General features: G+C 37.8%; 1 protein-coding gene across 4 annotated transcripts in view; it reads left to right on the plus strand.

The window, feature by feature from the left end:
* The first annotated feature begins 503 nt into the window (after positions 1-503).
* Positions 504-15,179, plus strand: part of LOC136699237 (growth factor receptor-bound protein 10-like) — an 89,807-nt gene continuing 75,131 nt past the window's right edge. For all 4 annotated transcript variants that reach the window (XM_066673785.1, XM_066673787.1, XM_066673784.1 and 1 more), the window contains exon 1: positions 504-701. The gene's annotated coding sequence lies outside the window, so the exon portion shown is untranslated. The remainder of the gene's footprint in view (positions 702-15,179) is intronic.

The following is a 15,179-nucleotide window of genomic DNA, read 5'->3' on the forward strand; positions in this document are numbered from 1 at the left end:
AGAAACACAAAACAGTTGTTATTATTTTGGTGGTGGATGATTCTCAGCAAGGCAATCACACTAATGTGGTAGTGGTGCTGTATTATATGTTGTACTAATAAAAGTGAATCGGACACAGGATGTACTGCTAACTGAGTTGGCACAGGATGGGCTATTTTAACTGAGTTAACACAGGATGTGCTATTTTAACAGTGTTTTTAAAATACTGTGGAACAATGATTGGTATAGACAGTTATCCTGTATTTTACAGCCTTTCCGTTTTTATAAGCAGCACGTTCATTTAATATGTTGTATTCAAATTTAACCATATAGGAAAGTCCATGTCAATAAATTGAACGTGTATTTATGAAATGCAGATATAGACTTTCACTCCTCTAACCTATACTTGGTTGAATCCATGCTTAAGTGAGGGTTTTCTCACTGTGACACTACCCATAATTCTCCTAGTTTACCATAGCTTTTCTGTTCACCATCTTCACCATCAGGAGAATGGGGAGGGGTGTTTAAACCCGCTGTGAGGGTTAAGGGAGGCGGATACTCTATGCTTGAGGTGGAGGAGTGGGCGGGCATGGAGGAGACCCTCAGCCCTCGTGTGTTTGGAGGTTTTGGAGAAGTCAGCTGAGTCCTCGTTGTGATTTTCCATGTGGACGGTGACAGCTCTGCGTTGACAACTCAGGATTTTCTGTTCGCTTTCGCTGAAGGTAAGTTTAGTTATTGTTGTGACGTGTAGTTGTTCGTGAGTTCAAACTCGGTGTAAGACACGACGCCCACTTTCCCGCCGTCCTGTATTGCTGCATTTCGACGTTTTCTAACAGCCTTGTGGGCTTGCTGCGCGTGCTTGGGGAGAATTCGCGGCAAAACTAAAGTCACGACAAGTTTGGGGGGGGGGTTGATTTTGGCTAACCTTGTATTAACTGCAAGGAGACGAATTCAGTTACTTATGCAACAGTTTAAAGACACCGTAGTGATAATTCTCTTCCATCTCTTTTTTGTAGAAGAGTTGTAGCTAAAGTAGAGACGCAACTTGTTTTGTTTACAAATAGAGCTGCTTAAAGTGGAGTTTAACTGGTAGCTAATTTTATCGGACTGCTGCCTGTTGGGAAAGGAAAAGTACATGTTCAACATGTTCGTAGCCACGTTCTCCGCACTGCCTAGTGGTCAGTTCCTGCCTGTAGCCATATGTGGTGTCCTGTGTTTGCTGTAGCTAAGTAGCTGTAGTGACTTACAGTGCTTGTAGAGAGGTCTGGTCTAACAACATAAACTCCAAGTTTCTCTCAGTTTACAAAATACCTTACGGGCTTGTCAGTTTGAAAATAACGATGCTTCTCCGCTCCATCTTTGAAGCCTGATAAAATCTGTGCTTATACAAATGAGGCACTATTCTGTGTGCGAACGAGGCTACATGAGGCCAGTGTTTCTCTGAGGAAAGAGATATTGGTGTGAAATACGAGGCTTAGGTGCACCTTGGCGACTCAGCAAATTTGTTAGGATTGGGGAGACTGTGTAATAGGAGAGACCACAAACCACAGCATACAGTACTCGTTCATGTCTGTTAAATGTGTATACATTTTAAGCAGTTTTACAGCATATGTTAGGTTTATATTTGTGTGTTGAACAGATATTACATGCTTCCACACTCAGACGGTTTCTTCGTTTCAATTAAATCCCGAGGTTAGTCCAATTAATCATTTCACAAAATGGGAAGTCTCAGTTTTGCAATCTAACTTGAGCCTAAAGTCCAAAAGGACAGCCCAGGGACACTGGTCACTCCTTTACTATGGAGCTTAAAGTTTGATTAAACCCATAAAAATCTCTGTTTATCAAAATGAAATACTTAAGCGTTATTTCCAAATAAATGTATCCTCTAACGCCTTAAAAGTGGGTTAGTCATTATTCTGCATCTTTTTTTTTTCAATATGTGCTAATCTGTGAATATGAAAAAAGTCCTTGTCTCCTACACTTAACCCACTACCACTCACCTGCAGCCTGAAAGTGCTCCCTCGTCAAGGTTTACTTGCAGTTGGATTGGTTCCTAAGGTTCATGATACCAAAAAAAAAAAGCCTTGGCTGTCTGAATCTGCCCTTTTGAGATCGCCTTTGCAGTTTCAGAGTGTAAATACTCGGCTATGTCACTGACTGCTAATAGAATAATAATAATAATAACAATAATAGTAAAAAGACCACATGGCTATTTTAACAAGATTAAAAACTGTTTTCACTGGAGGAGTCTAAGTTAACTGGATAACCTGGTAGTCCCTTGTGCTTTTTCTTGCTACACTGTATAATTTACGTCAACCTGCAGCCAAAAAAGCCCCCAACAAAACACACAAAAAACAGTCAGCCACAGTGTATCTCCCAAGGCTTTTGAGAGGAGGAATATGTGAAGTGTAGGTTTTTGCTCACTTCCAGACTTCATAAAATAAGTTGGCACAATTTTCCTCACCAGTATGTCTAGTCAGCAGATTTTAGAGATGAGATTTTTGGAAAAAAAAAGGTTAGTGAGTGGGTTAAGGTCTGAGGGAATTTGCAAACAATGGGACAGCCAAGTGATAGTTAAGATTTTATTAACTATGAACATTGGGCAAGTTCAGACATATATTTCTCTCTCTCTCTCTCTCTCTCTCTCTCTCTCTCTCATTCATATATATATATATATATATGTATGTATGTATGTCTCTCTGTCTTATACTTACTCCCTCTCTTGTGTTCTTTCTCTCTTTTTCTCAATGTCTGCCTAACCATCTGTGTTTCTCTCCCCACACTCTTGGCAGTGTTTCTAAACACAAGGCAATGAAACAACGCAGCAGTCAGTAATTGCTGCCTCCAGGGCTGCAGATCAATCTGATGTCAGTTCAGTTTGTAGTATTCTGTGCTGAATTCCTCTTAAGCAGGGTACTCCAGTGAAATGCACATTATCAAATGACTGTGTTAAGGTGACCCTTTTCAGTGCACTTGATGGAAGAAGTTGCTCTTATTTGCCTGTTCTCTGTAAATATTTAGGTTGGATACGTTGGTGTTGATCTTGGATATAAGTGTTAGGCCTTGTCAGAGAGTGTCATGACAAATTTCTGTTGGGGACAAAAGATATACAGGCCATGTGACATTTCATGTTGACAGCTGATATAAACCATCTGTTTGTTCTCACCAGTTGGGCTTAAAATGTGCAAGAAATGGAGTAATGAGTTGAATGAGGGAGCATAGGGGACATAGTTGGAAAACTTATATTGAATTGATGCTTTACTGAGTCCAAAACTTGGCAAAATATAGGAATCAACACAGTGTAATTAGGGGACAGACATTTTTTTTTATTAAAGCAAATGAGCAAGTCTCATGGCATTGGGTTTAGTCATATTTAATGTTTTGAATGAATGGTGTGTGTATATATATTTTTTTCAAGATCAATAATGGAAGAATTGTGATGTTAGCTTATTCATTCATTCATTGTCTGTAACCGCATATCTAGTTCAGGGTCGCGGTGGGTCTGGAGCCTACCTGTAGTCACTGGGCACATGTAAGCTTATTTGTATTTTTAAATCAAATTCCAACACAAGTCTAAAAATGCAAGTTAGTCTGTGGCTAAAATTCTACTAGTCTGTAGAACTTACTGAGCTGATGGGCTTGGCAAAGTTAAATAAATTGTTGTCTTAACATGAGTGTTGATATTTGAAAGAATGGAAAAGTTTATAAAACTGTTTCAAGAAGAAAAATCTACATGGAGTATGGCAGAATACGTTGCTTTTTCTCAGTCAACCATGTCTAAAATTTAGTGCAAATATAAACAGAATGGTTATAAAAGAAAAATATATAAGTAGACTGAAGAAGACATCAGATTGCCAGCATAGCAAGCTAGGATAGAAGAATGTAGAAAAGCATTATCACTTAAATATAGAAATTGTACAAAACCAAATGAAAAACAAATGGCAGAAATTAGTCAATGTTTGAACAGAACTGTAAAAAATTCACTGAATGTAATGAGATTTAAACATAGAAAAACCAGCCCCAACACTTTTTGCACTGGTTGCACTGGTGTGCCTATTTTTTTTTCTTAGGTGCAACAGCACAAAAGCTAGTTGCACCCAAATTTTCATCTGCATCGCATTTAACAAAGCAGTTTTACAAGTTCTTTTACAAGGGGCCCTCCTACCTGAACTCTGAGCCAAAACGTGAGTTTTTTTTGACAGTTTCACTTGACTATCTAAAACTCTCCCTCCTTTTTTGGCTTAAGAATAAACAGCCAGCTATATAGCAAACAAAATGAGGTGTAAACAAACAATATTTATTCAAAAAACAATATATAAATAAACTGTTTTAACATAATTAACTTTGTGACCCGCCCTCCTGCATCCAGGTCTGCATTTGTCTGATTCTGTAACAGCTCCAGTCCTTAAGGTGAAATAGAAGAAAAAGTAGTAAATGTAGCTGTTTATACTCCAGCTTGCAGCTTTGTGTCATGTTAAATTATTCTGTAGTTTTGTCCAGGCACCTGTAACTGTTTCACTCTTTAAGGTGCAACGAAAACGTCAAATATGCTGGTGTTGGTGTGACAGTGAATATCGCGAAAGCATTTAATGTGGTACTGAAAGTTTGAAGAATTTAACGTAGCACTTGGAAATAACTACATAATTTTTTTTTTAAATGTGGAATGAAAAAGTAAGCAAATAGACTATACTGGTGTGTTTGGGAAAGTATAAATGTGTACTAGACATTATAAAAACATTGGTATATGTTGACTTTTCACTTTTCTGCTTCTAAGTTTGGTACTGTAATTAACGCTGTGAGGCTTTTAAAATCATGTAAAGAAGCTTCACAGTGCACGCCACCTATAAATATATTCCTGTGTGGCTGTATATCCTAAAGTATAGTTTCTCTTCATCTTCTGATGAACACAAACTCGCTCTAACCTTCATTAATTTGTGGGGTCCTACGCAATGTGTGTAGTGAGCATATAGGGCGATCTGGCTTTGGGCCTAGGCCTCTCACCTCTTGGTTCTGTCTGACTGCAGCACGCGCATTTTCAAACGTACAGACGTACAGGAATATCTGGGCCGCTGCCAATCAGAGGGGGGTTCCGCCCCGCTTCACTATCTCTGATTGGTTTGGACCACAATATCTGGGCCGAATGTGTTGTTGAACCACAGGGAGATGAGTCCCAGAGACTTTTTTCTCTTCTCTCTCTCCTCGAACAGTTGGTCGCACCAGTGCAACCTCAGATTATTATTAGTCGCACCATTGAGAAATTTGGTCGCACTCAAGAGCACTGAGTATATATGAATAAATGAAATTGGTATTCAGAGGTGATATATGAATCTGCATATAATGAAATATATAAGGTGGATGTGGTAATTGAACTAATTTTTTATATGGTGTTGTGTGTCAGACAAAGACCAGCAGTAATGGCAGTCACCACCTCAAGTTAATGTATACATTTGCAATTTAGGACATTTTTCTTGTTCTATTGATAGATTTTTCACTTTTCAGGACGACTATACATCTTGCCACAGAACGTAATAAAAAATCTATGAAAAAAAAATATTAGCAGATTTATTTATGCATTATTCTTATTTCTTTATAATGTATTTCTGTTACCTTGTTTTCCTTTTTTTCTGTCTCTCTACCATTTTGCTGTGTGAGCATGGACCCACAGACTATGTGGATTGATTCATAGTCTGTGTCAAACATAGCTGGTTTGTCAAGTGGGTGGAACTGTTCATGGCAAGATTCCACATTTGTATAAGCTGGCTCCTATATATTTAGTCAACTTTTTATTGCATACTGATTTACTGCACATAGCTCGTAATTCAATCTTTGAGTCAGCATTGTGAGAACTATTTAATCTTATTGAAATCATGGTTGCTGCATTAATGTTGCCCAGTTTAGCAATGCTCATGTTAATTTCTTAGACTGCCTCCCAAATCTCTCCATACTCAATATGTGATGCACGACACCAGCTTTAAAATACTGGCTCCAGTACTTTGAAAAAGAGACATTTGTGAATTTGTCATTAGACATCATACATTGCACTATGTGAGTGTAGTGGGATCATATGTATGTAGAGACATTTGGGAAGCTGCTGGAAAGGTTAGCGTTAGCAGGTACTTGTATTAACAAATAGGGATCTAAATGGTGCATTAATACAACAAAGATGCTCTCTTTTTTAGTTCAATCATTTAACTTTGTCATGCTACAGCAAATGGCTAAGGATCCTTGTTTGAATTGCTATCTGTATGCAGTAGTTGTACATAGGATTGAATTGTAAACAGATATGTTCAGAAATGCTCAGTTTAATATGCCATAAGGTAGCTTATTATTTGCTGTAGTGAAATGGTGTCCTCCAAACCACATAAAATGTATTTCCAAAATGATGGAAAATGCAATGACCAATAATGGTTGGACTTGAGCAGAAAGTATTCATTCATTCATTCATTTATTTATTTATTTTTAGGCCCATGTGGTATTCTAACAACAGAGGTGTTACAACACATTGACTGTTGTTCCATTCCTACATTTCTGACATTATTGAAAGATTCTTGGCAGTGATTGTGCTATAGCTTTTATTCATGGGGATACCATCAGTGCCTCATTTTGTGAATAAGACCCATCAGTGACCAATGAGCTCCAAGCTTACTTCACAAAGCCCTCTTGTGCTGACCTTATAAAGACTAAAGTTAGACCCTGGCATACTGAAAGCAATTTCTAAGCTAAGGCTGACTTGGTTCACTAACTTGTGTGTGCAGAAGCATGGCATGATGATTGTTGTGGGCACTGTTGTACAGGAGAGTACTGAACTTGAACATACTGATTTCCAAGTTATGAATAATGATTTATTATTAGACACTTGTCAGGACCACAGCCTTATGCATCTCAGTCAGGGGCTGCATCATGTCACATGTCATCATGTGAATGCGTTTAATAAATAATTAATGCATAATGCTTTAGTTTTTTGTACGAGTCCGAGCCGTAACGCAATGGAGCCTCGTGGGCGCCGGAGTTCTACTTGCTCCGGATCCATAATTTTCGCGATCATTAATTGTATCATGTGAAACTGCATGCCATGGGTTCGTGCACCGATTCAGGGTTTAAATACTAATCGCACTGTGGTCTTGATGTGGAAGGGAACTGAGTGCTTATTCCTGAAATCTATACCATAGCATGACTTAAGCAACACACTGCATTCCACAGTTACTGTGTCTGCTCCATTATAAGCAGCGAATTATTCTGAGATTTTATTCTCCGAATTATTCTGAAATTTTTTCTCAGAATTATTCCGAGTTTTTTTTCTCGGAATTCTGACTTTAATCTCGGAAACTTTTTTTTTGTTGTTGCGCTGTGGCCCTAAAACTCCGTTGTAATTACCATTGAAAGCACCATATGTAATCTTCAAAACCAAACACATACATTTGGAAACAGTATTATCCCAAAGAACAATTAATGCATATGCTTTTGTAGTGCTTTATTCTTGGAGGAGCTTGTAACAAATGCAATGACAGGTAAATTTATTTGCCATTTTTTTAAAGTAGTTGATATTTAGGTTATGAATACATAAAATGAAAATTGTCATTTTTAATACTATGCACCAGTTACCATAAAATGACACAAGTGGGAGAATGATGGAATACTGGATTACATTTATATGTTATGCAAAAACGCTTTAAACCTTACTTGTACACCAAGGTCTAATGCTATGAAATTACACACACAAGCAGATTTTTACAAGGTTCGAAATAGCCCATATGCAATATGGAGCTAGTGTGTGCTCCTGTTCACAGTTCACTAACCAAAAGGATTTGATATGGAATCAGATTTGTGCCTAAAAGAATCGCACAGAAAAAGCATCTCAAACATAAAACTTATAACTTGCAAACAAAATATGCAACTCATGACGTCTGTGCTCCATGACGTGAACTCTGAGTTCTGCGCGTGCGCTCTCAGTTTTGTTGCGCGAGCTGCATGAGTTCTGTGCTAGAGCACTCCGAGTTAAATGCGTGATATTCGGCACATGCATAGTCCCAAAGCCAAATAACACACGCTTGCTGCAGTTGAGTCGTGAACAACGTCAGTGCACTCATACAGTCCTTAGCCAATGGGAAGGCACCCCTGAGAAAACACGCCCACGAGATAGGTTTGTGCCAAAAATATTCGCAAAACTCAGGGATCAGACGCACATAACCCGGAGTACTCGAGTACAGAACTTGTGCAGCTCACGCACAAAACTGAGAGCGCACGCGCAGAACTCGGAGTTCACGTCATGGAGCACAAACATCATGAGTTGGATATTTTGTTTGCAAGTTATAAGTTTTATGTTTGAGATGATGATGATTTCTATTGTGCGATTCTGTGTGGCACAAATCTGATTCCATAATTTGATAGATGCATTTTAGCAAACTGCCATTGTGCCATTACTCATGTCCATAGCTGTGTTTCCTATGTTAAGTTGTAAATGTGTCAGCACACGAAAGGGACAAAACGATTATCATTCAGACAACTGCACTGGTGCGCCATCATGATTTGTTTGTTTAAATAATTTACGATTCGTCTTTTCCAGGATGACAAAGCCCCTCCATCCAAAGCCCAGAAATGATTTGTTGTGCATGATGCACCTTGACGCTCAGATTTGAAATCTTAATCAAATGGTAAACATGATGAGTATAAATAAACTTTTTTTTATTTTTTTGGGTCCCCCCACAAGAATGTAACAAAACACCACATGAACTCATTATCAGGAACACAGACTTGGAGAATGGATTTCATTTGAAGCTCCAACGTTTGTTTTGTTAATGATTATTTAATTTATCCATATCATGTGAATCTTTGTGCAGACTGTACAGGACTTAGTTTTATTAGTCTTTCCCTCTCTCCCCCACTCTCTCTCTCGCTCTCCTGCTCTCACACCCTCTCACCCGGTGTGTGGTCACTGGGTAGGTCTGTAGAAGATCGACCCGATTTTGAGACGGTAGAACACACATCTCTCTCCACCTCTCACTGACAGAGAGCCAGTCTGTCTCAGGGCACTAACTTCTTTGATCTCCCCACCATTCCACTGCTGCTTGCTAAGCACAAAATACATTCCACAGAATATAATGTAGAACCATACTCAATTATGCAGTAAATAACAATACTTCTAACTTGTTCTTAAATATGTTCTTTTAATATTAAAATCTGGAGACTCTGTGACACTGTACTTTTATAATGCAGTAGATGCACATGAACATCTGTAGGTTTCAGTGTACAAGTCTGTCTTAATAAAGGTCTTGTTTAACGCTTTATTGCTGATGTTTCATTTCACCTTAAATAATGTGACTTCACAAAAAAGTAGGTTCAAAAGAGCATTTAGTTTGATCTACCATGATTCACATGATTTCACTAAATGTGTAGATTTTAATTTAATTATGGTTATTTTTAAAATTGATTGAATTGATGAATAAATAAATTATAGGGAGTCTTTTTTTATTAAAGCCTTTTAAATTGCAAACTTGTTTGCAGTGATTAAAAAACATGGATGCACATGTAGAGAGCTCCAGTTTCACATCAGTATGTAGTTTCCACTCAGGAAGTACAAACTGACTGATCGACCAACAAACTGATCTCCCTTTGCTCTACCTCTCCCCTACCTATGTATACGCACATGCACACTCATTCAGGATTGAGCATTTTGTCATTTTGCTTAAAGAATACATTTCCTGAGAGTGGTTATATATTGGAATTGACTCAGAATCATAATAATATAATACAAGCCTATGTGCCTGTTAGGTTTTCTGCTATTGCCATTGTTTTATTTTTATGTATATATATATATATATATATATATATATATATATATATATATATATATATATATATATATATATATATATATATATATATATATATATATATATATATACACACACACACATACAGGTTCATTTATTTCAGTAATTCTGTTCCAAAAGTGAAACATTATGCTCATTCATCACACACAGACTGATATATTTAAATTGTTTATTTCTTTTAATTTGATGATTATAACTGACAACTAATGAAACCCCCAAATTCAGTATCTCAGAAATTAGAATATTGTGTAAAGGTCCAATATTGAAGACACCTGGTGCTACATTCTAATCAGCTAATTAACTCAAACCACCTGCAAAGGCCTTTAAATGGTCTCTCAGTCTAATTCTGTAGGGTACACAATCATGGGGAAGACTGCTGACTTGACAGTTGTCCAAAAGACGACCATTGACACTTTACATAATCAGGGCATGACACAAAAGGTCATTGTAAAGAGGCTGGCTGTTCACAGAGCTCTGTGTCCAAGCACAATAATAGAGAGGCGAAGGGAAGGAAAAGATGTGGTAGGAAAAAAATGTACAAGTGATAACCACACCCTGGAGAAGATTGTGAAACAAAACCCATTCAAAAATGTGGGGGAGATTCACAAAGACTGGACTGCAGCTGGAGTCAATGCATCAAGAACCACCAGACACAGATGTATGCAATATATGGGTTTCAGCGGTCGCATTTCTTGTGTCAAGCCACTCTTGAACAAGAGACATTATCAAAAGCATATCACCTGGGCTAAAGACAAAAATGACTGGACTGCTGCTGAGTGGTCCAAAGTTATGTTCTCTGATGAAAGTAAATCTTGCATTTCCTTTGGAAATCAAGGTCCCAGAGTCTGGAGGAAGAGAGGAGGGGCACAGACTCCATGTTGCTTGAGGTCCAGTGTAAAGTTTCCACAATCAGTGATGTTTGGGGTGCCATGTCATCTGCTGGTGTTGGTAAATACACCAGACCCAACAATGCTGAAGGCCACTATCAGAGCAACCTGGGCTCTCATAACACCTGAGCAGTGCTACAGACTGATCGACTACATGCCACGCCGCATTGCTGCAGTAATTCATGCAAAAGGAGCCCTAACTAAGAATTGAGTGCTGTACATGGTCATACTTTTCATGTTCATTGTTTTCAGTTGGCCAGCATTTCTAAAAGTACTTTTTTTGTATGGACCTTAAGTAATATTCTAATTTTCTGAATACTGAAGTTTTCATTAGTTGTCAGTTATAATCAACAAATTGAAAGAAATAAGCACTTGAAATATATCGGTCTGTATGTAATGGATGAGTATAATATACAAGTTTCACTTTTTGAATGGAATTAATAAATTAAATGTTAAATTTTCATTCAGATTTTATGAACAGCACCTATATAACATAGCTAGGTAGCTTAACTACATCATAGTTGATTTTATGCAAAAAATGTTATGTTCTGTGGAGAGCATCAACTTCTCCCACAATTGTAATCTTTAGTACATTCATTCATTCATTTATCTGTAACCACTTATCCAGTCCAGGGTTGCAGTGGGTCCGAAGCCTACTGGGAATTACTGGGCACGTGGCGGAAACACTCTCTGGAGGGGTCGTCAGTTGTTTGCAGTGCGACACACACTGATACATTCACTCACACCTATGGACACTTTTGAGTAGCCAATCTACTTACCAAAGTGTGTTTTTGGACCATGAGAGGAAACCGAAGCTGTGTACCTCTTCCTTAATTGGTTTTCCATTTCTAATCCTGCAATAGAAAAATGGAGAATGACCCAATTTCCTATTTTCAACTATATAAATATCATTAATTTAAGGAAAACACATAATAGTTTCTACGACACAATGAAACTAAATACAACAAAATACAAGAATTTAAAATGAACAAATAAGTTATTTTTTAATTTTTAATCCCTGCTTGTGGGTTAGGCTGCAGATTTTAGCTAGAACAGGAAATTTTTGATTTTGAAACAGGAACTTATTCTGCTGGTAGATTAAAGATGAACATACTTGACCCAGTGTTCTCCCCGTGTCCGCGTGGGTTTCCTCCGGGTGCTCCGGTTTCCTCCCACAGTCCAAAAACACACGTTGGTAGGTGGATTGGTGACTCCAAAGTGTCTGTAGGAGTGAATGTGTGTGTGTGTGTGTGTGTGTGTGTTGGTGCCCTGTGAAGGATTGGTGCCCCCTCCAGGGTGTATTCCCTGCCTTGCGCCCAATGATTCCAGGTAGGCTCTGGACCCACCGCGACCCTGAATTGGATAAGTGGTTACAGATAATGAATGAATGAATGAATACTTTACCCATTTCATGATTTAATTTGAAATATGGTCAAGGATGGGGCAACATATGCTGAGATTTGTATGCACATTGGGGACATGGGTGTCCGGAGAGGGTATTCTAAGGCTAATATATATAAGTTTGGTAAGTGTGAAGTATGCAGAAACCAAATATAAATTTATAGTAAACAAAAAATCAAAATATATCTGATTCTAATATTCCCTGTATTTGTGTTTTAATGTGTTGGAAGGAAAGAAAGAACAATTATAATTGTTGATAACATACAAAATAGGGAAATGGGTCGTTCTCTGTTTTTCTATTGCAGGATTAGAAATGGAAAACCAAATTTACCAATTAAGGTACATGGACCAACCCTGTTGGATTATCTCAGAATCAGTTTATGCTGATATGTCCTATGGCTTTAAATAAGGAAAATATTAAAATGCATTATTAATTTTGTGCCATATTATTTACTTTTCATAATGGCTTATCATCTATGTAATACAATTTTTAAATCCAGTTGACCAGGCACAATATTCTGTGGGGTGCTGTAGAGCATGACGTTTGTTGTAGCTAATTTAAAAAAGCTTCCTCAGGCCTTGCTTCCATAATTTAGTTTTATTATTTTTTCTAATAGATTTCTATTTTCTGTTAATAATTTTATTGTTTATGTCACAGATACACTAAAGAAAATTCCTGTATCATTGTTTAAACTGGCTTGAGAGGTTGAATCCTAAGACGTTTTCACGTATGAACTTTGGAAATTCTCTAGGGAAACTCTTGAGAATTGGGTCTGGAGATTTCCTGGAGTGGTCCTTTCACACAGGTTTTCCGTATCAGACAAATTCTTGCAGTGGGAAATACTCCACATGCTTTAGGAATGGGACAGTGCCTGTGCATTGTGTGTAGAAGGTACAGCATGATACTCTGAACATTAGAATTTCTAATCACCCATGAACTCACTCATTTTGCCATGTTTTCATTTTCAGTTTCTGCTAGGGTGATAGGTGGATAAATTATGGGACAAATGTTAAGGCTGTTTGTGTTCACACATACAGCTCCTCCTGGTAAACTCGGGAAAATTCATACGCTACCTTAGCCTAATCGTTAGAGGACTGTTCTTGGTACTGGAAGGTTGCTGGTTCAATCCCCAGGACTAGCAGGAACATTTGAGCAAGGCACTGAACCCCCAAGTGCTCCCCGGGCAGCAGGGAATAGCTGCCTGCCGCTCTGGGTGTGTGTTCACAGCCCCTAGTGCACTAGTGTGTGTGTGTGTGTGTGTGTTCACTGCCACAGATGGGTTAAATGCAGAAGACACATTTTGTTGTAAGTTATCCAATGACAAATAATTGCACATGTGAAAGGGGCTCTAGTTTCTAGCATACAGGGCCACATTTCTATCCACTGTGCTACTGCTGCAAGATATATTTACAAACCTCAGTAGGGGGACACTTTAAGAGCACTATAGGGCAAAAAATAAATATGTTATTTGTAAATTACAAATATCTTAATTTTATTAAGCAAGTAATTAAACTGCTTGCCAAAACCTTTAGCTTTCAAAGATGATCACAAGTTCTAGAGATACTACTTTATCAGTGGTATTATCAAATGCTGTGAAGATGTATGCCTCTTCATAGATCATTTAATATCATGGACTAGACTTTAGTGGAGTTGACTGATGTGAGCTGTCTTTTATGGCCGATGCAGGAATGCTTTGTTAATGTTTGAAAAGACAACACAAAACAGTCATTATTTTGCATTATTGAGCACAGGATATTACCAGTCATAGCAAAATAATAAATAACAGTAAAAGTTATGCCGTCTCACTATTCCCCTACACTATTTTTTAGATTATTCATTACATAATGTCAGGTTTCACATTAACTTTGGCTCTGATCAAAAACCATCTATAGAAGTTTGTTCATTCATTCATTATCTGTAACCACTTATCCAGTTCAGGATCACAGTGGGTCCAGAGTCTACCTGGAATCATTGGGCGCAAGGCAGTAATACACCCTGGAGGGGACGCCAGTCACAGGGCAACACAGAAACACACTCATATACATTTGGATACATTTGAGTCGCCAATCCATCGACCAACGTGTGTTTTTTGGACTGTGGGTGGAAACTGGAGCACCCGGAGGAAACCCACACGGACACAGGGAGAACACATCAAACTCCTCACAGACAGTCACCCGGAGCATGAATTGAACCCACAACCTCCAGGTCCCTGGAGCTGTGTGGCTGTGACACTACCTGCTGCACCACCATGCCGCCCTCTATAAAAGTTATTAAGCAAAATAATGGAAGGTTTTATACCATATATCATACCTGAAAAGAACCTTTGTTTCAATTTTTGTAACCCCCTTAATTTCCTAAGCTAAAAAGTTTATTTGCTGTTCCTTTAAATTTCTAGAGCATTTGAAATGTTTATTTGTCATATAAGGAAGTAATATATAACACTTAATTTCTTCAAATGACAACCAGTACTGAAAAACACTTTGATTAGTTTCTTTTTTCCTCTCCACTGCTAGATTTTATACAGTGACATAACGAGCATGGTGTTTTTATTTAAGTTTTCAGAGAACATGCTAATTCAATTGCTTTTATGGGTTTGGCAAGTATAGAGGTTGATATGGCTTTACAAAAATGACAAATAGCTGCGCAGTGAGTCATGCCAAAAGTTTGACATTCCTATTTCTGTGAAATGGTCTTCCACGTGGATTGTGAGATCATAACATTCTACACATGTGTACCACATGTCTCGCCTGCGTACCGAGTGGACCAGCTGTAACCTCGGACAGCTGCTAGGCTGTCAGTCCTCCCAACATGTAATACTATTTGTAATAACTCTGCTTGCTTGGAGTTGACAAATATGTAATTATTATCACAATATTGTGTTATGAATATATTAATATTTTGGGAACATTTGGGTATGGCAACCATAGATAATAACAAAAAAAGAGGTCTATCCAAATAAAAAATTTCTTTATCTCTTTGGGACTTGTGTCTTGTTAACATGCTTTTTGGGTATACATATATACTTTGGTGTATATATATATATATATATATATATATATATATATATATATATATATATAT

Source organism: Hoplias malabaricus, chromosome 6, assembly GCF_029633855.1.
Source record: "Hoplias malabaricus isolate fHopMal1 chromosome 6, fHopMal1.hap1, whole genome shotgun sequence".
Lineage (NCBI taxonomy): Eukaryota > Metazoa > Chordata > Actinopteri > Characiformes > Erythrinidae > Hoplias > Hoplias malabaricus.